Below are 23615 nucleotides of genomic sequence, written 5' to 3'. Positions count from 1 at the left end.
AGTGCAGCTAGTACTGCTGCTGCTACTCCAGTGACCCATGTGCAGTCCTAACCTCTAGTGCTGTCTAGGTGGCATTTGCATTTACTCCCTGTGAATGCATGGCTTTCCTCTGGGTGCTCTCATTTCCATGTACATCCCAAAGAAAGGCTTTGTACCCCATTCATGATAAACTCCCATCAGTGCTCCAATAAAGTAGTTTTGTTGAGCTTGTGTTCCCCTGACCTTGAACAACTAATGGTCAAATGCCATCCATTCTATTTACCTAGGGAGCTCTCCTCCATTATCCTGACTGTAGTTTACATACCACCAGCGACCAACTATAATCAAGTGCTTGAGATACTACATGACGCCGTTTCCAAACAAGAAACAGTCCATCCCAAAGCATTTCAAATCAAGGGACTTCAACCAGGCTGTTTGAAGAAAACCCTCCCCAATTACTATCAGCATCTAACTTGTAGCACCAGAGGTCCCAGCACACAGACCACTGTTATACTAGGTTAAGGAATGCCTACCCTTCCATGCTCAGACTGTTCACTTGGCTGTCCTTCTCCTACCTGCAAAGAAGCAGAGGCTAAAGTGCAAAGCTTCAGAGATTAGAGCAACAAAGAGGTGTTTGGAGAGGCAGAGGAGTGGCTACAGGATTGCTTCAAGTTGGTGGAATGGGCTGTGTTTAAGGTCTCATCTGTGGATCTGAATGAATAGACCATGGTTGTAACCATGGTCTTTATTAAAACAGTTGTAGGGGAGTGTGAACCCATAAAACCATTCAGTCTCTTCCCCAACCATGAACCATGAGTTCCACAATCCGCTGAGGCCAGATTAGAGGCATTCAAGCATAGTGACCAAGAAAGTCACAAGAGGTCCACGTACGCCATCTCATGGGCCAAGTGGCAATTCCAGACTAAACTTGAATCGACAAAGGATCACCTATCACCTCTTACAAAGGACTATTTATAAGAGGTGATAGCATTCAATCCCTGCCACAACTGTTCAACTTATAAAGTTAAATCAAGTGACATGGCCTCACTTCCAGATGCACTCAATGCCTTCCCTGCTCACTCTGACCGTCAGAACATGGAGGAACCATCACGAACTCCGACAGTCCCTGATGATCCTGTGATTTCAGTCACTAAGGCTGATATGCGAGCATCCTTCAGGAGGATGAACGGATGAAAAGCATCCAGCCCAGAGAGGGTACCAGGCCAAGTACTAAAGGCCTGTGCTGATCAACAGGCTGGAGTGTTCACTGAGATCTTTAACCTCTCACTTCAGCAGTCTGAGGCACCCATCTGCTTCAAGAAAACTTCATTTATACTGGTACCCAAGAAGAACGTGGCGACCTACCTCAATGTCTTACATCCTCAGTAAAACTTACATCCTCAATGATGAAGTGTTTTGAGAGGTTGGTGATGAAACGTACCATCTCTTGCCTGAAAATTAACTTTGATCTGCTCCAAAGGAACAACATTTAAGGGACAGGTGTAAGTATGTAAGTGCAACTACAAAGAAAACACAGCAGTGACTCTACTTACTTAGGAGTTTGTAAAGATTCGACATGACATCTAAAACTATGACAGACTTCTATAGAAGTGTACTGGAGAGTATATTGACTGGCTACATCACAGCCTGTTATGGAAACACCAGTGACCTTGCAGGCGTAAGTGCTACACCTGTCCCTACACCTCCTCTCTTACCACTAGTCAGGGCCCCAAACAGTCCTTCCAGGTGAGGCAACACTTCACTTGTGAGTCTGTTGGGGTCATCTATTGCATCCGGTGCTCCCAGAGCGGCCTCCACATCAGTGAGACCCGACGCAGATTGGGGGACCGCTTCATCGAGCACCTCCACTCCATCCGCCACAACAGACAGGATCTCCCAGTTGCCACCCACTTCAACTCTCCTTCACATTCCCATTCGGATATGTCCATACATGGCCTCCTATACTGCCATGATGAGGCCAAACTCAGGTTGGAGGAGCAACACCTCATATACCGTCTGGGTAGTCACCAGCCCCTTGGCATCAACATCGAATTCTTCAACTTCCAGTAATCCTCCCTCTCCCTTCCCCCATCCCACTTTCACTCTGTCTCCTCTTCTAGCTGCCTATCACCTCTCTCATGATTCTGCCTTCTTCTACTACCCATAGTGCTTTCCCCTTTCATTCCTTCTTCACCTCTCCGGCCTATCCCCTCCCCCACCCCTTGATCTTTCTTCTGATTGGTTTTTCACCTGGCACCTTCCACCCTCCCCCCACCTTTTTATAGGGCCCCTACCCCCTCCTTCTTTAGCCCTGACGAAGTGTCTCGGCCCGAAACGTTGACTGCTCCTTTCAACACGTGCTGCCTGACCTGCTGAGTTCATCCAGCTTGTTTGTACGTGTTAAATTCCTCTGTGTTATTATTTCGAAGGACCTCTCCTGTGCCCAGCATATAAGTGCAATTACACAGCAGTGACTCAGCTTACTTAGGAGTTTGTAAAGATTCGACATGACACCTAAAACTTTGACAGACTTCTATAGAAGTGTACTGAAGAGTATATTGACTGGCTACGTCACAGACTTCTATAGAAGTGTACTGGAGAGTATATTGACTGGCTACGTCACAGACTTCTATAGAAGTGTACTGAAGAGTATATTGACTGGCTACGTCACAGACTTCTATAGAAGTGTACTGAAGAGTATATTGACTGGCTACGTCACAGACTTCTATAGAAGTGTACTGGAGAGTATATTGACTGGCTACGTCACAGACTTCTACAGAAGTGTACTGGAGAGTATATTGACTGGCTACGTCACAGACTTCTATAGAAGTGTACTGGAGAGTATATTGACTGGCTACGTCACAGACTTCTATAGAAGTGTACTGAAGAGTATATTGACTGGCTACGTCACAGACTTCTATAGAAGTGTACTGGAGAGTATATTGACTGGCTACGTCACAGACTTCTATAGAAGTGTACTGGAGAGTATATTGACTGGCTACATCACAGACTTCTATAGAAGTGTACTGAAGAGTATATTGACTGGCTACATCTCAGACTTCTATATAAGTGTACTGGAGAGTATATTGACTGGCTACGTCACAGACTTCTATAGAAGTGTACTGGAGAGTATATTGACTGGCTACATCACAGACTTCTATAGAAGTGTACTGGAGAGTATATTGACTGGTTACGTCACAGACTTCTATAGAAGTGTACTGGAGAGTATATTGACTGGCTACATCACAGACTTCTATAGAAGTGTACTGGAGAGTATATTGACTGGCTACATCACAGACTTCTATAGAAGTGTACTGGAGAGTATATTGACTGGTTACGTCACAGACTTCTATAGAAGTGTACTGGAGAGTATATTGACTGGCTACATCACAGACTTCTATAGAAGTGTACTGGAGAGTATATTGACTGGTTACGTCACAGACTTCTATAGAAGTGTACTGGAGAGTATATTGACTGGCTACATCACAGACTTCTATAGAAGTGTACTGGAGAGTATATTGACTGGCTACATCACAGACTTCTATAGAAGTGTACTGGAGAGTATATTGACTGGCTACGTCACAGACTTCTATAGAAGTGTACTGGAGAGTATATTGACTGGCTACGTCACAGCCTGTTATGGAAACACCAATGACCTTGAGCAGAAAATTCTACAAAAAGTAGTGGATACAGCCCAGTCCATCATGGGTATAGCTCTCCCTGCTATTGAGCACATTTACACAGAATGCTGTCGCAGAAAAGCTGAATCCATCATCAAGGATCTCCACCATCCAGGCTAAGCTCGATTCTCACTGCTGCCATCAAGAAGAAGGTACAGGAGCCTCAGGACTCACACCACAGGGTTCAGGAACAATCATTACCCCTCAACCATCGTGCTCTTGAACCAAAAGAGATAACGTCACTCAACTTCATTCGCCTCATCATTGAAATGTTCCCGTAACCTATGGACTTACTTTCAAGGACTCTTCTTTTCATATTCTCAATGTTTATTGCTTAATTATTATTATTATTTCTTTCTTTTTATACTTGAACAGTGTGTTTTTTTTGCACACTAGTTGAACGCCCAAGTTGGTGTGGTCATTCATTGATTTTTTTATTATTATTGTATTATGGATTTATTGATTATGTCTGCAAGAAAATGAATTTCTAGGTTGTAGTGGTGACATAAAAGTACCTTGATAGTAAATTTACTTTGTAAGTTGATTGTCACTGTAAATTTTCTCTCTAGTCTGTAGGTGAGTGGCAGAAACTGAAGGGAGCTGATGGGAATGGGGAGGGGAGGAAACGGAAAAGAAAGGGTTACCGTAAGTGTGTAGTTGATGGTCAATAGAAACTCAGTGAGCCAAAAGACTTGCTCATGTGCTCTATGACTAAGGCCGAAAGAAAGCAAAGAGAAATGGGGGACCGAATTTAACACAGGTGAACAGATCACTCAGCTGTGACTTGCATGCATAATAGGTTTGCAACTACAGAAGTAGATGGTATTGAATTTATTGAAATATATAATGTACTGTAAGCTTAGCTTTGACTTGTTCGTTTTCCACACAAGGAGACCAAACCTTGTAACAGCAGCCTTAAATTTGAGAACTGCCTAAACCCACCAAGCATCCAGCAGGTCTGACAAGCTGCCCATTTTCCTTCACTGTCTTTGCCACTGGGGTGCAAGTAAAATTAATGAATAAGGCGAACTTAATTGAAGATGGCAAAATAAACCAGTTTCCCTAAAGGGGTTTAAAATGGGCTATTGAAAATAATTGATAGAAATTATCAGAAACCAAATATTCCCCTCTGTTTGAAGGTTATTCACTGTAGGGAAGCTCAAATCTAATTGAGAGTGAAAGTACCTTGCAAAGCAGGCAGCAACCTAATCCTTCTGTCTTAACAATTCACAACTGTTGATGTCTATGCTCTATGCTCAATGCCTAATGGATAAATTTACTATCTTGGAGCTGTAATGCAAACTTTCATTGATCTTTGCATAGAAGTGTATTTCTTTTAACAGTAAGATTGAAACATTAAGTACAACCTGATATATCTCAAAGTAATTCCTACAAGCCTTGTATATCTAAGGATGACAATAACGGTGGACTATTATGTGGAGAGAATTATTTTGTGCTTGATGGGAAGAAGTCACACACAACAGTCACATAAGCAAACATAACATTCTGTAAACTTAACTGAAGTTCAGTAAAATTAAATAAAAGATTGAATAAATGTAGTTTATGAATGTACATTCATTAAGCAATTCACCAAAACAAGAAAAAAGCCATCTCTTTCAAAGGAGGAAAGGAATAATTCAATTTCTTTTTAAATAAAATAAAAAATACTGTACTAGATATTGTTTACCCTATATGCTGGGGCCCTTAGTTTTACAATTAAAGCCATGGAGTATGAAACCCTCCCTTATTAATCAATGAGTTAGCCTCAGCTAGAATATTGAGCCAAGTTACATTTCCCAAGAGAATCATCTGTTTGCTTCTGTTCACCATGTCTTTGACCTCCGAGTTTGGGCACTGCAGTTCAGAAGTATAAAGACATTGAATCTGCAATGCTAAAAAAGACTCATCGCTAAGTCCAGCAACAACTCTGGAATGCAACAAACTGACAGTCTAGATGTGCTTGGCATCTGGCTATCCTGCTGTACACCAACCGTGACTGAGTGCACACATTTATCGGTGAGGGGTTGCAGATCTGAATTGAATAGGCATATTCAGCTAAGTGCTTAACTTTTTCTTTATTTCATTGTATGGATTTAATTAATAATAGAATAATAAGCCTTTAAGAAATTTTGCTTTTAATGTTTATAAATTGACTGCTTCTAAATGTCCTTGATCTTTAGAGCCGTTACATAACAGTCAAGGGCCAAAATGGAAGCATTGTAGAGTAGAGACCTTTAGTATTACCCACCCCATGGGTGCCTCCACAAGTAACCATGAAATTATTGTCTTCTGTTATGTGCAAACGCTGGGGACCTGGATTAATTTCTCATTAAAATATTAAGAGAAGATTTAACACAAAATTTAATTTCATATTATTGGTTAATGACACTGTTTCCACTATTAGAAAATTGGTAATACAAAATGCAGATTTAAGAACATTCACAAAGGCTAAGGATTAAAAAGTCTTGCATTTCAAAAGGGATGGACCTGAACTAAAAAGAATTGCAGTGCCACTGACTAAAAACAAAGGATTCAGTGCCCCAAACAGTCCTTCCAGCTGAGGTGACACTTCACCTGCAAGGTTGTTGGTGTATTCTAATGTATCTGGTGCTCCTGGTGCAACCTCCTCTACATTAGTGAAAGCCCTCATTGATTATGAGATTGTTTCATCGAACACCTTTGCTTTCTCTACCGCAACAGGATGGATTTCCTGGTGACCACCATTTCCCTTTGACTTCCCATTCCCATTCTGACATGTCAGTCCATGGCCTCCTCTACTGCCATGACGAAGCCACTCTTGGGTTGGAGGAGCAATACCTTATTTCTGTAGCCTCGACCTAATAGCATGAACATGAATTTCCCCATTCTCTTCTCCACAACAGCCCATTACCTCCTCTGGTGCCCCTCCTCTTTCCCTTTCTCCCACAGTCCACCTTCCTTTCCTATCAGATTTTTCTTCTTCAGCCACTTACCTCTTCTGCCTATCACCTCCCAGCTTCTCATTTCATCACCCACCCACCTTCTCCCTCACCCAGTTTCACCTATCAACTGCCATCTTGTACTTATTCTCCTCCCCCACCTTCTTATTCTGACTTCTACCCCTTTCTTTCCAGTTCTGATGAAGGGTCTCAGCTCAAAATATTGACTATTTATTCCTCTCCATAGATGTTTTCTGACCTTCTGAATTCCTCCAGCATTTTGTACGTGTTGCTCTGGATTTCCTGAATCTGCAGTATCTTTTGCATTTGTGAAATGATTGGGGAAATCATTCACTGTTGACATAGATGTAGTACAGGGCATATTCTCTGGTGCTAAGCTGTGAATGTTCTATGACTCAATGATAATCAACATGTCGACATATTAAAACCTGAACATAGGCCTTATCTAGCAATAGAACAACTATGAAGAAGCAGGTGTTCAAAACAAATGTGTTTTTCAATAATAACCTTTGAAAAGCCATGGAGTATTCTCTGAGGGACTGTTTACTTGAAGCAGAATTAAATAAATGCAAGATACCATGATAAAATCGTCTCTACTGTACCATCAATTCAAAGTGTACAGCTGTTAGTGGAAGAGTTTGTCGTAAGCCAGTATGTTCTTGTGTTCACTGCAGTGGAAGCCTGCTTCTAATAAGTACGCCATAAAAATGAGAGCTGTTGTTGAAGTGTATATTTTCTTTACTGCCTCTCCTGCTCTTCCTTTTGCTAAATGCTAAATGTTCATCTGTCTGCAACAGTCCGTTCAGTGTAAATATCATGCTTCAATCTCTTATGCAAGTTATTTTGTTGTAAGTATCCATTAGCAAATTTCCTAATGAAATTGCCTCTGTACTGAAGCACATTATTTTTCTTCTGTCCAAGCATATATTTTTTGATTGACCCATCTAACACTGTATTCTGTGAAATGTTTTCTAGGTGAAATCGCTCATGTCCAGTTTATAAAACTTTCAAAAGATCTTGCCTTTCTAGATGTCTGGTCACTCTTTAGAACCCTGGACTACCAGAAAACACAAAATGTGGATCACACTTCTGGGAAGCTGCCAGCTCTCCATAGGACAACCTGGAGAATCCATGAGATGCACTTTTGGCACATTGTCTTTTAGAGAAACCAATAACCCATATCCACAGAGGTTAGAATATGAAAAAGAGGACTCTTGACCTAAGTCTAAGGAGATGATTGATACCAAAGATGAGGAGATTGAGAAAACTCATGCAGGGGAAAATAAACTAACTTTCAATTTATCTTTTAAGAGTAAAATATTGGTTATTTTCTGTGAGTGTTACTGACCAGGCTTAAGTCTGGTGAATTAAGTATTTTATTTTTTGTCTGTGGTTGATTTTAGAATTATACATATCCATGACAGTAACAATAATGTAGTAGAATAACAGCACATTAATTTCTACAGCTTAGTGAATATTATATGTTCTGTTAGAATTGATGCAAAAGCCTTTACTTGAATTGATGTGCTGATTCCAATGTATATTGTGCAATGGAATTTTACTTCCTTTCTGCTGGGGGTTGCTAAGCAGTAGTTCACAATCATCTATTTTCTTTTAAGTCCACCTGGCTAAATTTTTTAAGTATATCAGTAATTTCTGTTGGGAGTCATGAGCCATTGTCATGACGTACAGAACTGTACAAGTCTTAGGCACATGTAAAAAAAAATATATAAAGTGAAGATACTTTCAAAAATAATGAAATGAAAAGTTTCTAAATATCAAAAAATTACTATAAAGAGTATACAGTAAAATACTAAATCAAATATTTGATGTAACACACACAAAATGCTGGTGGAACGCAGCAGGACAGGCAGCATCTATAGGAAGAAGCACTGTTGACGTTTTGGGCTGAGACACTTCGTCAGGACAAATATTTGATGTGACCACTCTTTGCCTTTAAAACTGCATCAATTCTCTTAGCTAGACTGTCCTGCAGTTTTATATGAAATGGGTTGCTCCAAGCATCTTGAAGGAATCTGCCACAGTTCTTCCGCAGACTTTGGCTGTCTTCCTTGCTTTTGTCTCTCTAGGTAATCCCATACAGACTCGGTGATGTTGAGATCAGGGCTCTGTGGAGGCCATAACATTTGTTCCAGAACTCCTGGATGTTCATTTTGCTGAAGATTATTCTTCACGACCTTGGTGATCTGTTTGGGGTCATTGACCTGCTGCAGAATGAAGTTGGGATTGATCAGATACTTCCCTGATGGATGAGGATCTGCTTGTACTTCACAGCATTTGAGGATTCCGTTAATTCTGACTAGATCACCAACAGCATTTGCAGAAATGCAGCCGCAAACCTCCGCAGTGCTTCACTGTTGGGTGCAGACATTCATTTATCTAGTACTCTCCAGCTCTTCTACAGACAAGTTGCCTCCTGTTTGAGCCAAAAATTTCAAATTTTGACTCAGTCCAGAAAACTTTCTGCCATTGTTCAGCAGTCCAGTCCCTATGTTTTTGCATATAGGTGAGTCCCTTAGCTTTGTTTCCACTTCAGAAGACTTCTTGGCACAACTATCCCATGAAGACCACTTCATACAAGACTTCTCTGGCTGTAGAGGTGTGTACTTGGAGTGTTTTCTGCGAGTTCGGAGCTGATAGCAATGCTGGATTTCTTCTGATTTAGAAGGAATGCCTATTTGATGTCTCTCTTGTATGCTGCACTCATTTTCCAAGGCCAACCACTGCATTTCTTGCCCTCAACTTTGCCCATTTCTTTGCGCTTCTTCAGCATATCTTGAAACTACTGACCGTGTAATGAGGGAGCTATGGATAGCAGCGAACACAAGTGCAGAATAAGGTCTAGAATAAACTCAGACTCAGACTAGAAATAAACAACACAACACAAACAAAATCCAAAAGTGAAATCACAACCCGTAGTGCTAGAAATTAATCTCCTACGATTGAGCACTGAGTGTTCAGAATGAGGTCACTAAGTACAGACTTTCCATGAAGGAATGTGGCAGTTTAAGTCTTAAGGGGATAGTGGCAGTTGTCCATAATCCGGGGAAATGGAGCACCGAATCTTGGATTCAGTGAGGTTTTGTCGCTCTTTGCCTTCTCATCAGTATGCGATGTTGGCAGCACACTCACTTGAGCACCCAAGCCACACAGGAAACGTTGCCCTGAAAGGGCATCTGTAATTAACAGTAGACACCCCTCGCATCTGGAACCCATGGCGTTCACAGACCTCTGATGTTCCAATGCGTTGACATTGTCTAAGCTGCAAGGTGGCCAGCACTTCCTAGCATTCATACCAAAGCCAGCGTGGTAAAACACAGACCCAGCGTAGTCTGTTTCACAGTATTGGTTAGTTGTCTGTTTCCTTTCCTTATGTTGGAGGCCTTGCTGACCGGGCTTATTGAGGCAAGTAATAGAGGATGAATTATGCACTGCTGCCTGGCTGAGTGAGGACTATCAGCCATTTTAGCCAGGTCACTATAGTCCTTCATGGGTGTATTATTGAGGGCTATACAAACATGATCAGGCATTTGCTGCATGAAGCATTCTTTAAAAATAAAACAAGGATGGTGGTTTCCCAGGAGAGATAGCATTTGGTCCATTAGCTCCAATGGCCTTGCATTGCCGAGGCTGGACAAGTCCAAAAGTCTGTTAAAGTTGAGCATTCAGCGACTGGTGTTTATTGTGTTCAAGTAGACTCACCACTCTCACAGCCGTAGAGTTGCTGAGTGACGCTACCACGTTGAAATATTTGGTGTTGTCAGAGATTACTCGAGGCACGAATCGGGTCTCGGCCTGGCAACGGCATTTTGCTCCCAAATCTCTGACAGTTTCGAAGCAACTGTGTTGGCCAATAACACCGGAATTATCCCAGAGCCTCGGGGTCACTAATGTATGTTTTTGCCAATAAAACAAAGTGAGGCATTTTGTGCTTAGGAAAAGCTGTAACAAATCATCTATTGTACTTCAAAACCTGAACACTAAGCACGGTCACTGAACTTCACCTAATATGTCATCGCTTAAGACCAGGCTTTTAAAGTGCAAACCAACTCAATGTGGTTGCTGTGAATTGTGTATGTTTCCACGTATCACATTGCCCTACACTGGGAACAGCGAATGATGGTTCCCAAATTGCCATTTGACTTGGGCATCCAGATCAATGAATGCTGAAGCTGTTGTGCCCAATCACCACCTAAATCAGGTTGTCACTCCAGGTGGAAGGGTTCCCCAAGACCAGACATCTGAGTGTTCCCTCTAGGTCCTGGTTGACCCTTTCTGATGACTGACTGGCAGGAACCCCAATTAGCTCACAAAAGAGCTTCCAAAGTCTAGAGGCAAACTGCAGGCCCGCGATCGGAGATGATATCCTCGGGGAAACCGTGAATCCTGAAGATATGCTGTAATATGAGCTTGGCACTCTCTGAAGCTGAAGGTAGTTTGGGGTGCAAAGCAGCAGGCCTTTTCTTGCTGAGGACCTCCAGCAAGGCTGAATTTTCTGGAGGTACTCTAGACAAATCAGATGTACTGGGGTTAGAGGTGGAAGGTTCAGCAAGTGATTTGGGAGGCATATCAGAAGTTGTCTCAGGTCCTTTGTGGAGGCATTTCTTTTTACACTGGCTTGAGCAGCCCAGAACAACACCAGTAGACCAATTAACTCTCGGGTTGTGGGATGAGAGTGAGGGAAGACCCAGACTGAGTGGTATTTCCGGGGAGTGAATTAGATGCAGCTGGATTGATTCCACTTGCCTGCCAATCCTGAGCTTGAGCAGTGATGCTTGGGGTTGATCTACCTCGACACCAAAGGTCTCCCGTTCAGAGCCGTGGCAACAAGCTGCTGGTTGAGAGACACGAAAAGAGGAATTTTGGCTAGTCCGAGCTCCAAAAACATTCCCCACTGCACCGGAATCAACAAAAGCATCTAGGGAATGTTTTTGGTCTCCCCTTGAAAGCCACATGGGAGCACCACTCTGGAGGGAATTGAACCGTGAGTGAGGCCTACAACCATCACAGTCCTCCCTACACTGGATAGTCCCAGGAGTTTCCCAGCAGCTTGCGATGAGGTCCGATATCGATGGCCTCGCCACAGTAAATGCCACACCTCCCCCTCCTTTTCTGTCTCTTTCGGCTCAAGAGATCCTGATCCAGTCTACGTGTATAGGCTCCTTGGAGGCTGGAATCGGTGCTGTCGAGGAGGAGTCCTGGGATGGCGCATAGTTAGGGGGAGAGTCTCTTCGGAACAATCCCCTTCATCTGTCCCTTCTCCTTTCCATTAATTAGTTATCAAGTTGTATCGGCAGGTACATAAGATCCTCCACTGGGTTTCAGGCCACAAGGGCATCCTTTAACTGGTCACGCAATCCCTTATGGAATCGAGCAGTTAGTGCTGCCAGATTCCAATCACCGTCTGCTGCCATGGTATGAAATTCTCTGCAATAATCAGCCACAGACCAATTCACCTGGTGCAAGTTGAGGAGGTATATCACAGACCCATATTCTCCAGTGGGATGATAGAACACCCTCCTCAAAGTCTCTGAAGAGGTCTGCACTGGCACAGATGGGTGAGTCATTCTCCTGGCGTGCGTTGACCCAGGCAAGGGCTCTTCCAGTAAGGACCGAGATGATACAGGCTACCTTACTGTGTTCCAACAGGAAATTGGATGGCTGTAACTTGAAGGCCAAGGAGCATTGTATCACAGATCCTCAGCATAATTTCGGTGTTACCGTCATACCACTCAGGAGCTCGTAGGTGCAGCGATCCTCCCCAAATATTGATGGAGCCTCCAGCCTGAACATGCCCAGAACTGGCAGCCGCTCCAGATAAACTTGGATCCAGCCTTCCAGAGTCGGAGAATGGTGAGGACCTCCTGAAGCATGTTGTTATGTCTGCCTACAGTTGCTCCCAAACAGATGGCATCTGCTGTGAATCTGTTGCCCCAGTAGGCAAATTAGAGCAGATCTAAGTTCCTTCTCAGGCAGGAATTGGTATGTTTCATCACCAACATCTCAAAACACTTCATCACTGTGGATTTAAGTGCTGCTGGTCGATAGTCGTTGAGGTAGGTCACCGTGCTCTTCTTGGGCACCAGAATAATTGAAGCCTGCTTGAAGCAGGTGGCTACCTCAGACTGCCAAAGTGAGAGATTAAAGATCTCAGTAAACACTTCAACCAGTTGATCAGCGAAGGTTTTTAGTATTTGGTGTTACGTACCCGTGGGTATCTTGTACTTGTCATGTGACAGTGGTGTTGAAGCTATACTGGACTTAAGGTAATGGTCTTGTGATGGTGGAGTGATGTCATTTTCCCGCCAGTAGAGGTCATGTGACAGGTTTTTTTTCAGGGTATAAAAGGAGGACCCCTCCCTGTGAGGAGGGGCAGTTCGTGTCTGGATTTGCCATTTTGACTCCATGCCACTACGTGGTCTAATATTATGACGCAGTTTGGTTGAAAGGTGGAGTTTTATTTAATGCCTAAAGTTTAAAAGGTCATTGCTGGCAGTTTCTTTATAATACTGCCAGTTAAAAATCAGTGGAGAATGAAGATCGGAGTTCGAGAGCTAAAAGATCTAGGAAAGTCAATTTCGTCTGTGAAACAGATTTGACCTTGTTTGATTCTCATTCGGAAGGAATTTGTTGGCTGTGCCCGTGGTAACCCCTGTGAACAATAGCAGAAAGGGTTGGGTACAGTTTTGTCAAGGAAAGGTCAGTGCCTTTAAGCCGTTTCATTTTCATCTTCGTAAATTCTCCGGTAAAAGTAAAGTTCGACTGGGAACCGCAACAACATGACGTGAAAGAGAATTTAAATTGTCTAAAAAGTCTCTCCTTTAATGGACTGTAAGCATTTTGAACTTTTGCAGTACTACTTTGAAGAACTGTTTTTGCAACATCGCTTTAAGAACTGTTTTCGCTTTATTCCTTTAAGAACTGTTTAAGCTGCCGCACAGCAGCTGATTTCCGGTTGCGTTAGTCATTTGTTTACTTTTTGGGAGTTTGTTTTTCAGTGTTAAGTAAATGTTTTATTTGTTGTAAAAAAAAACCCCTGCCTCACTTATATATTTGTTGTTGCTGAATCCGTAACATTGGCCAGGTACCCCGCCTGGGCCAGCTGTTTTTCGTGGGTTCACGCTCCTGAAATCTGCTCGCATGTCGGCCTCAGAGTCTGAAATCATAGCGTCATGATGGTTCCTCCATGTTTTGACAGTCAAAACGAGCATAGGAGGTATTGAGCTCATCTGGAAGCGAAGCCCTACCGCCTCCTATGTCCCTCGCTTTAATTTTGTAAGAGATGATAGCATTCAAGCCCCACCACAACTGTTACGCATCGATTCGAGTTTGATATGGAATTTCCACTTTGCCTGTGAGATGGCTTTCAGGTACGTGAGATCTTTCTTCATCACCAGACTTGAATACCTCTGATCTGGCCCTCAGCAGTTCGCGGATATCATGGTTCATCCGGGGCTTCTGATTGGGGATGATTTTGTGGGGACACAGTCATCGACAATTACTTTAATAACATGCATTACAACCATGATGTATTCATTTAGATCTCCAGATGAGTCTATGAACATGGCCCAGTCCATTGACTCAAAGCAATTCCATAGCCATTTCTCTGCCTCCCGTGACTACCTCTTTGTTGTGCTAATCTATGAAGCTTTTCTCTTTGGCTTCTGCCTGTATACAGGAACAGTAGGAGGACAGCCAAGTGGTCTGATTTACTGAAATGCATTTTGGGCTTGTAACGGTAGGCATTCCTTATCTTATATAACAGTGATCTAGTAGGTTGGGACCTCTGGTGCTACAGGTTATATGCTGTTGGTAATTTGGCAGGATTTCCCTCAAGTAAGCATTGTTGAATCCCCAACTATGATTTGAAATGATTGGGGATAGACTATTTCTCGTCTGGAAACAGTATCATGCAGTATCTCTAGCGCTTGATTATAGTTGGCCACTGGTGGAATGTAAACTGAGGTCAGAATTATGGAGGAGAACTCCGTAGGTAAATAGAATGGATGCATTTGACCCTGAGGTGCTCAAGACTGGGGAAGATGAGTTTGATAAAACCACCACATTGGAGCACCACCAAGAGATAATTATGAAACACACACCTTACTTCATCTTTTGCGTTTTCTGAATCAGCAGTTCAGCCCACTTGGTAAATCAAGAAAGCTTCTGGTTTCTTGATTTACCATCCCACCATCCCAGGCCCCCGACAGTCCTTTCAGGTGAGGCACCACTTCACCTGCGAGTCAACTGGGGTGATATACTGTATCCAGTGCTCCCGATGTGGCCATTTATACATTGGGGAGACCCGCCGCAGACTGGGAGACCATTTCGCTGAACACCGGCGCTCAGTCCTCCAGCAGTGGCGGGATCTCCCTGTGGCCACACACTTCAATTCCACAGACCACTCCCAGTCCGACATGTCTGTCCATGGCCTCCTCTACCGTCAAGATGAGGCCACACGCAGGTCGATGGAGCAATACCTTATCTCCCACCTGGGTAGCCTCCTACCTGCTGGCATGAACATCCAACTCACAGACCTCTGTTGATACCCCTGCCCCTCCCTTACCCCCATCCCTATCTATTATTTCAGTCTGGTTCTCTCTCTCTCTCTTTTTTCCCCCCTCATTATAATCTCCCCCCAGCACTACCTTTCTTTCTCTTTTATTTTCCATAATTCTCCACCTTCCCCTAGCCCATTTCCCTCCAACCTATCACTTCCTAGTTCTCTACTTTATCCCTCCCCCCACTTCTTATCCCCCCTCGACCATCCCATGTTACTTCACTCCTGATGAAGGGTTTCAGCCCGAAAAGTCGTCACTGCCTCCTCCCATAGATGCTGTCTGGCCTGCTGAGTTCTGCCAGCATTTTGTGTTTTTATAAACTTCTGGTTTGACTGCTTTATCGGGCATGCAGGGAGACATCCAACTTTCGTTCAGACATAGAATACAACAGTCTTTCATTTCCCTCAGGTCCTCAATCTTGTTCTCCAATGATTATGCATTTGCCAACAAGATGCTGGGTAGAGGGGGCCTCATCCCTCTGTGTTTCAGCCTGGTATGGAGACATATTCCCCACACCACCCCCCCCCCCACCCCACCATCTCACTTCCAGCCATAGCAATGATCTTCCACCCACTTAAACATGATGTACATGTCTGGTCCACTGAGACTGTCAGATGCTCATGAAATCTGTAGATCATTAAGATGGTTTAAAAGTACATTGCTTAGAGGGAAATTAATTGATGCAGATTGCAGTGAGAGTAATTGAAAAGAGGTAGATTTAAAAGTATATTTAGAAGAACTGTCTGCACATAACAGAATATCACTGTGGTTCATGGCGCCATTTTAAATGGGCAAAGATAAACATATGGGAATGCCTGAGAATTAGTCTCAGAATGTTCATCTCTTACCAATTGAATGAACGGTGGCTTTCATATCTGATTGCACTGAAACAGGAATCATTTTAGCATTGGAGGGTCAATAGCCCTCTCACCCAATAGATGTCTGCAGCAGAGCCTGAGGCCAGGGGGATAGTGTTCTACAGTGTCATGGTATTTGACTACAACTCTCCAGAGTTAACATTAGTTCCAAGGCAAAATATTTCAAACATTACAAATTTGAGACCTGGTCATAATGTAAGAAGATATGAACATCACATATTCACATAAAATAAATCTTGTATTGTTTCTGATAGAAATTATATCATTGTTCATAGTTCAATTCAATAAGGAATGTAGTGGAAACCTAGACAATAGATGGAATATGGAATTTATTATCAACTTAAGTGGTCTAGACAAGTTGTAGACATATTTACTGGCGACCAAAGATGCTCGATTTAATATTGCATCTTCTATATTTCCCCAAACTATTTTGCAACAGTGGTAAATTCTGAATTAACTATAGGGCATTAACACAGCAAATTTCCACAAACTATAATATAATAATCATGAGATTAGTTTGAGAAATGATGAGTGATTAAATAAGACAGGATATTGTGGTTAGATCCCCCAGTCGTCTTTGAATGGTGCCATGTTAAAAGAGCAGACAAGGCTACACATTTTTTCTGTCACCTATGACAGTGCATTACCAGCTCAGTATAGCACTGAACAGTCAACTTAGATTTATGCTCAAGCCTACAGGGAGGAACAAACTCACGACATTCAGGCACTGATACAAAAGTGCTAACAACTGAGCCACTGCTGAAAGAAAACTAAATACACAGATAGGAAGTACACAAGGGGATAAGCGGATGAAATTAGGTAGGATGGGAGAAAACTAGTAAAATATTAATGTACTGATTGAATAATGTTTATGATTTTTCAAAGCTTTCACTCATTTAACATTGTTTTGGACAATTCTAGAGACAGCATGCGTGGAGCTCCTCAATAAATTGATTTTGTTTGAGGTTCTCATGCCACATGTATAACATTGTAGACTTCGTTAGAGGGTAACCTAGTGAGAACATTATTATTACAAGGATAGTGATGAATCACAGCCATTAAAGGTGACAAAGGACATCAAGGGACTTCATGAGTACACTGGTAGGGTGTCTCAGAACTTCACAATTAACTATTGTCTGTCTGAGATGTAAACCCAAACTAGAAACCATTAAGGTTTTGCATGCCAAGTTGCGTGGCTGCCTTAAAATATCAAACCTCGTACTTGTTGAAGTGGTAACCAAAATAATCGGGCAGGCTAGTCCCAGACCATTAATGTTGGTAAACTTGAGCAGGGTGGGGAGTTACAATAATGTGCGTTTATGAAGTCATAAAGTTGCACAGTATGTAAACAGGCCCTTTGGCCCTAACTCATCAATGCCGCCCACGATGCCTATATGAGTTAGTCCCATTTGACCCATGTCACCTAAACTTTTCCTCCCCTTGTACCTGTCTACATGGCTCTTAAGCATAGTAATTGTGTCTGACTTTACAGCTTGTCCAGCCAGATCATTGCACACATTCATCACTCTCTGTGTGGAGAAACTTGCTCTTTCAGTTCCCCTTTAAATCTTGCCCCTCTCACCTTAGGTATATGTCATCTAGCTTCAGATCCTCCTTATTAAGGACGCATAATTATTCACCTTATTGATGCAGCTCATGATCTTATGTGCTTTTATATAACTGCTATGTCTGCGTCCTGTGTTCCAGGGAAAGCAACTCCAGCCTATCCAATATGTCCTTCTAACCCAAGTTCTCCAGTCCTGGTTTCATTCCTTGTGAATTTTCTCCACACCCATCCCTGCTTAATGATATCCTTCCTATAGCTAGGCGACCAGAACTCCAGTAATTACTCGAAGTGTCTCACCAATGCCTTTCAGAACAGTTGTGACATGACATCTCAGCTCAACTCCTGTACACAAAGCCAAGCTCTGAAATTTTCAAGATAAAATATGCTAAAACAAGACTACTAATTATCATAAAAACAGAAAATACTGGCAATATTCATCAAAGTTCAAATCAGAGGACATATATGTCAGCACATACAACCCTGAGGTTCATTTTTTCTGACGGCATACTCAGCAAATATATAGAATTGTAACTACAACAGGATCAATGGAAGATCAAACAGAAGCCAATGAACTGTGCAAAAGCAAATATAAATAAATAACAAGAACATTAAATAACAGGATTAAGAGCTCTTAAAGTGATATCATTGGTTGTGGGATCATCTCAATGGATGGACAAGTGAGTGGAGTTATCTGCTTTTGTTCAATAGCCTGATGACTGAGGGGTAATAACTGTTCCTGAACCTGTTGGTGCACATCCCAAGGCTGTGAAGAGGAAAATTTCTGGCAATTAACTTTTGTTGAAACTATAGATTGTCTAATTTGTTCGTTTTTCTTCTGAATGTTATGCATCTAATGTTATATGCTTGTAATGCTGCTGCAAGTAAGTTTTCCATTGCATCTGTGATGACACATACTTGAGCGTATGACAAATAACTTCACTCAACTCGGTTTGGCACTGGAGACTGCAGGTGCTGTAATCTAGACCAAATCATTGATTTCAGATACTGCCTGACCCTTTGAGATCCTTCAGCAGTATGTTACTTTTTTATCATATGAATATTTATTTTAGTTGCAAGTAGAACAAATGGAATACCTTTGACAGGGTGGAAACCACAATTGTTTAGGTGATACAAATTTTGTTGGTGTCATCAGTAAAAGGATGAAGGATACTTGTTAATCGTAGCTGAACCAAATGGAGAAATGTGAACAGAAGGATATGAATGTGGGCTGCAGATTTTGGACCGATATGAAGATGTGCATGTCTAAGGATTCATACACATGTTAAAGAGCATTAAGGCTACATCCACACTGGACCGGATAATTTTGAAAACGCTGGTTTCACGTAAAAACAATAGGCGTCCACACTATGCGTTTTTAAAAATATCTCCGTCCACATTGAAACGGAGATTTTGGCGAATCTCCTCCTATTGCGTATGCGCAGGACACATCTATCAAAAACAAGCGACATGTTTGGTGTTGAATCTCGCCGTGGAAGTGCATGTTCGTACAGTTACAGATTAGAAAAACTTAAACGAGGGGCAGCTGTTGGCTCTCGTGCAGGAGAATTTAAAAGTAAAAAAAAACAAATACCGGAGTGTACGGAGGCAACCGACAGGGAGTTCACGGACAGATTGACCCGGCTGATGATGATCATTGAAAAACTGACTAACTCTGTTGCATTAAAGCACCTTGTTAAATGTATAAAACATGTCTGCATCAGTGTTATCTTGTATTTCTATACAATGTTACATTAAGCTGTTACACATCTATTGTCAGAGAAGTACTTGCATAAATAGGTAAACCACCTTCATACAAGCAAGGACAGAAAACAGGGCAAAGTGAGTATACTTATTTATTCAGTAAGTTATGGGTCAAAGTATTTGGTGAGTACATTTCTAATTCTTCTGGTGTCAGTCACATTGCCATCTGTTCTGAAATTGTTAGGTTGTATTCAAGAAAACAATGAAATGGCGCGCTGCCGTCTGACAGTGTTTTCAGATTTCTCCGGTTACGCTGTCCACACTGCTCTAGCCAATCTGGTGTTTTCCAAAATACACGCTTTGGAGAGCGTTTCTGAAAAGCTCCAGTTTCAGGGGACGAAAACACTGTTTTAGTGTGAACGGAGGGTAAAAACGAAGAGAAAAAGCTTCGGTTACGGATTTATCCGGTGTAGTGCAGATGTAGCCTAAGTTACCACACATATCCAAAAGAATCCCAAATTGATCTATTGTAAATCCAGATCAGTAGTACACATACTGAAAGGTCAATTGGAAGAGGAGTTAAACAGGTGAAAAAGGGTATTGGTCAGTCATGGAGTAGTAGGGCCACACCCAATGTAGATAGAACCATCAGTCAATAACAAAGAGATAAAATCCTCTCTGTATCAAGTGTTGTACTAAATTACTACTGATTTATGCCTATTCTCAACTAAATGTAAGTGAAGAAAATTAACATTGTTTGAAAGTTAACCCTCACAAGGGGTGTTACACTTTACCAAGACACTGGAGGAGGTAATAGCATCACAAAAGATATTCCAGTTAATTGTGAATAACATGTATCAGAGTCCAGCATGTCTATGCAAGTGGGCGAGGATTCAGATCCTGACAGTCTCAAAGGGAGACTGAAGTGTTACAGAGACTTCCTCAACAGAATATTAAGATGACAAACAGTAAGTGCACCTCCATGCAAATGAAAGAGTTTTGGTAGTGGTGTGTGCCTATCCTGTCTAGTTACAGCCGGTGAGGGAAAAGAACTGAGGCCATCGTTAGAGCTAGAAAGCTGAACGTCGCTGAGCTCCCATCACTTCTAAATGATCCCTCCTTGTGATTGCTATTTCCCATACCATAAAAAAGATCTGTGCTTTTGTGGTTTTAAGTTCTGCAGAATGGCAGAGATCAAGCTTTCATCTTCCCAGCCTGAGGGATCTATCACAACTTAATGCTTTTTTATTGGAGTCCATGTAAGAAGAGAAAGAATGCTGACATGTATACTTCACTATGCCAGGACATTTGCTTGTCCTCTCCAGTTCTTGGTTCCAAGCCAGGTTCTGTCATTTTGTGTGAATGGCTATTAAGTGTGACTCTGCAATACATATTTTGATAGCTTCAAGTAACAACTGAGTTCTAATTAGGGATCTAGTACGTATGGATCTTGCCAGCCACTGTATTCCTGAGCATATGCTGAGCTAGCAGCCAGCAAAATTATTATTCACCTCGGTAGAACTGGACACCAGGGATTCAATTCCGTGAGTGACTGGTATCACTGAATTCATGTGTGTCCAGAGTAAATGTTTTCATGTTCCCATTAATGCAAACAAAAATAGCCATTCACAAATCACTATGATAACGAACCTGATATTTTTCAACAGCTAATCAGCTACTTATTACTTGGCAAACCAAGGTATTCATCAAAAAAATGTCATTTTAAAAAATGTTGTATCAACCTATCCTCCCTATTAGGGATGGACTTGCTGCCAAAGTGCATATTTTCACTTATTTAACGTTACATCTTGGAGACATCTTAAAGCCGCGATTAAGGGCTTTTCAATCGCTGTCATTGTTAAGTAACAAACCCAGTATCCATAGTGTAAACGTACTATCAACATTAATAAACTAATATGATCACAATTTATTTTTGGTGGCATGTTTTGAAGTGAGAATATGGGCTGGATCATCAAGTGAACTCCTAAACCAAGAAAATGGATCTCACACCCTTGGAGAGATCATGAAAAAGGGGCATACTGTCCCAGTTCGAAGCAGTAAGTGCAACCTGAATGTTAACATGTGGCTATTGATGGCAAAGTGCACAATGGTCTCGGAAACAGGACAGTTCAGTTAGTGTTCTCTCCACTGCAATTAGACCACTTCCTGTGTAGCATGGGTTCCCAAGGCACTGCAAGGAAGGCTGGAGATCAGAGCATGTGTGCAGAGATGCTGCAATCTGAGCTAATGATTCCTATTAAAAAATCAGCAGATAAAGAGGTATGTAGGGAAGTCAATGCTTATTAAAAGCTACATCTTGGGGACTTTCCTTAAATTCACTTGAAGTCTTTGACTGGCTGAACGATTTGCTCCTTGTGTACGTTGAATGAAAATAAAAGTTCTGGATCATAAATTCTGCGACAGTTTCTTCATGTTGATGATATCATTGTACACTCATAATGGGGAAAAAGCCCCACTTGCCTGGAAATGCTTGGCTCAATTCCCCAGTGTGTGTGCGTGTGATCTAAGCAAGGAGTGGGCATCACATTTCAAAGCATGTGTGCAATGATTTTAGGAACATTCGAGCTTATGCAACTTGTTGGAACTGCCAGTTATTTGGCCTTTATCAATTCAACTCAGTCAGTGTTGTCACAGAAGGCGTTAGTTGAATTTTCCAGTAAATGCATTGGCAGAACAGCTCCATCAGCGCCACGATGTTAAAGTTCCAATGATTTTTCCCTGATCTTGTTGGAACATTATTGCTTTCAACTTCTGTTAGAAGGTTATTATCCCTGCAACACACACAAAATGCTGGTGGAACGCAGCAGGCCAGGCAGCATCTATAGCGAGAAGATCTGTCAACGTTTCAGGCCTGACGAAGGGACTCGGCCCGAAACGTTGACAGCGCTTCTCCCAAAAGATGCTGCCTGGCCTGCTGTGTTCCACCAGCATTTTGTGTGTATTGCTTGAATTTCCAGCATCTGCAGATTTCCTCGTGTTTGCCTTTCAAGTTTATTATCTCTTCCTGTTCTGCCCCCCCCAATAGTAATTATTTTAAATCCTACCAATGATTCCATTCCCATATTACTCCCAACTGCCCACAGATCCTCAGATTTGCACCCATAATGGTCCAATGACAAAAAAACTTGATTTAAATAGTCTATTTTAAAGTTTTAAATCATCCCAAGTCTCTTCATGACTATTATTAAAGAAAACTGATAGAGGTGTATAAGATGATGAGAGGCATTGATTGTGTGGATAGTCAGAGGCTTTTTCCCAGGGCTGAAATGGTTGCCATAAGAGGACACAGGTTTAAGGGGCTGGGGAGTAGGTACAGAGGAGATGTCAGGGGTAAGTTTTTTACGTAGAGAGTGGTGAGTGCATGGAATGGGCTGCCAGCAATGGTGATGGAGGTGGATACGATAGGGTCTTTTAAGAGACTTTTGGATAGGTACATGGAGCTTAGTAAAATAGAGGGCTATAGGTAAGGCTAGTGATTTTTAAGGTAGGAACTTGTTCGGCACAACTTTGTGGACCGAAGGGCCTGTATTGTGCTATAGGTTTTCTATGTTTCTATGTAAAACAATACCAAGGCCCATAAATAGATATTAAGGCAAATGATCAAAAGCTTCATCAAAGGAAGTGGATTTAAAGACTTGAGATGAAAGAGAAGTGGCGAGGTTTAGTCAAGAAATTCCAGAGCTAGTGATTAAGACATCGGAATTTACAGCAGTGCAGAGAATTCAGAGGGCCTTAGACCTAGAGAATATTATCATGGCAGCAGGTGTAAGGATCTTGAAAGGAATGGAAATGAATTTGAGAGTTTTAAAATTGAGATGTTATTTTAATTAAGAACCCAGGATCTGGCAAATCTTCAGAAGTTGAACATGCACAGAAGTGATGAGAAGAACTCTGTTCAGATTAAAGCACAATATTCCAAGGATATTGGAATAACTATCTGCTGGAGGGACTCAGAGGACCAAGCAACATCCATAGGAGGAAAGGAGCCGTCAACATTTCAGATCAAAGCCCTGTGTACAGGTATATTGGTGGATTCAAGTCCAATGATAGCAATGACCTGGATTAGAGTTTCAGCAGAGTGAAGCAGGGGTGGGGTGCTACCTGCTGAGTTCCTCCAGCATTTTGTGTGCGTTACTCTGGATTTGCAGCATCTGCAGAATCCCTCGTGTTTATAGTTAAGGGTAAAGCTTCCATCTGTTGTAAAGGTGGAAATTAGCTGTATTATTGATCTTGTGCATGCTTGATCCAGCCTCACCTCAGCATCAAAA

Source organism: Hemitrygon akajei, chromosome 19 (genome assembly GCF_048418815.1).
Source record: "Hemitrygon akajei chromosome 19, sHemAka1.3, whole genome shotgun sequence".
Taxonomy (NCBI): Eukaryota; Metazoa; Chordata; class Chondrichthyes; order Myliobatiformes; family Dasyatidae; genus Hemitrygon; species Hemitrygon akajei.
Note: the sequence above shows the minus strand (reverse complement) of the source record.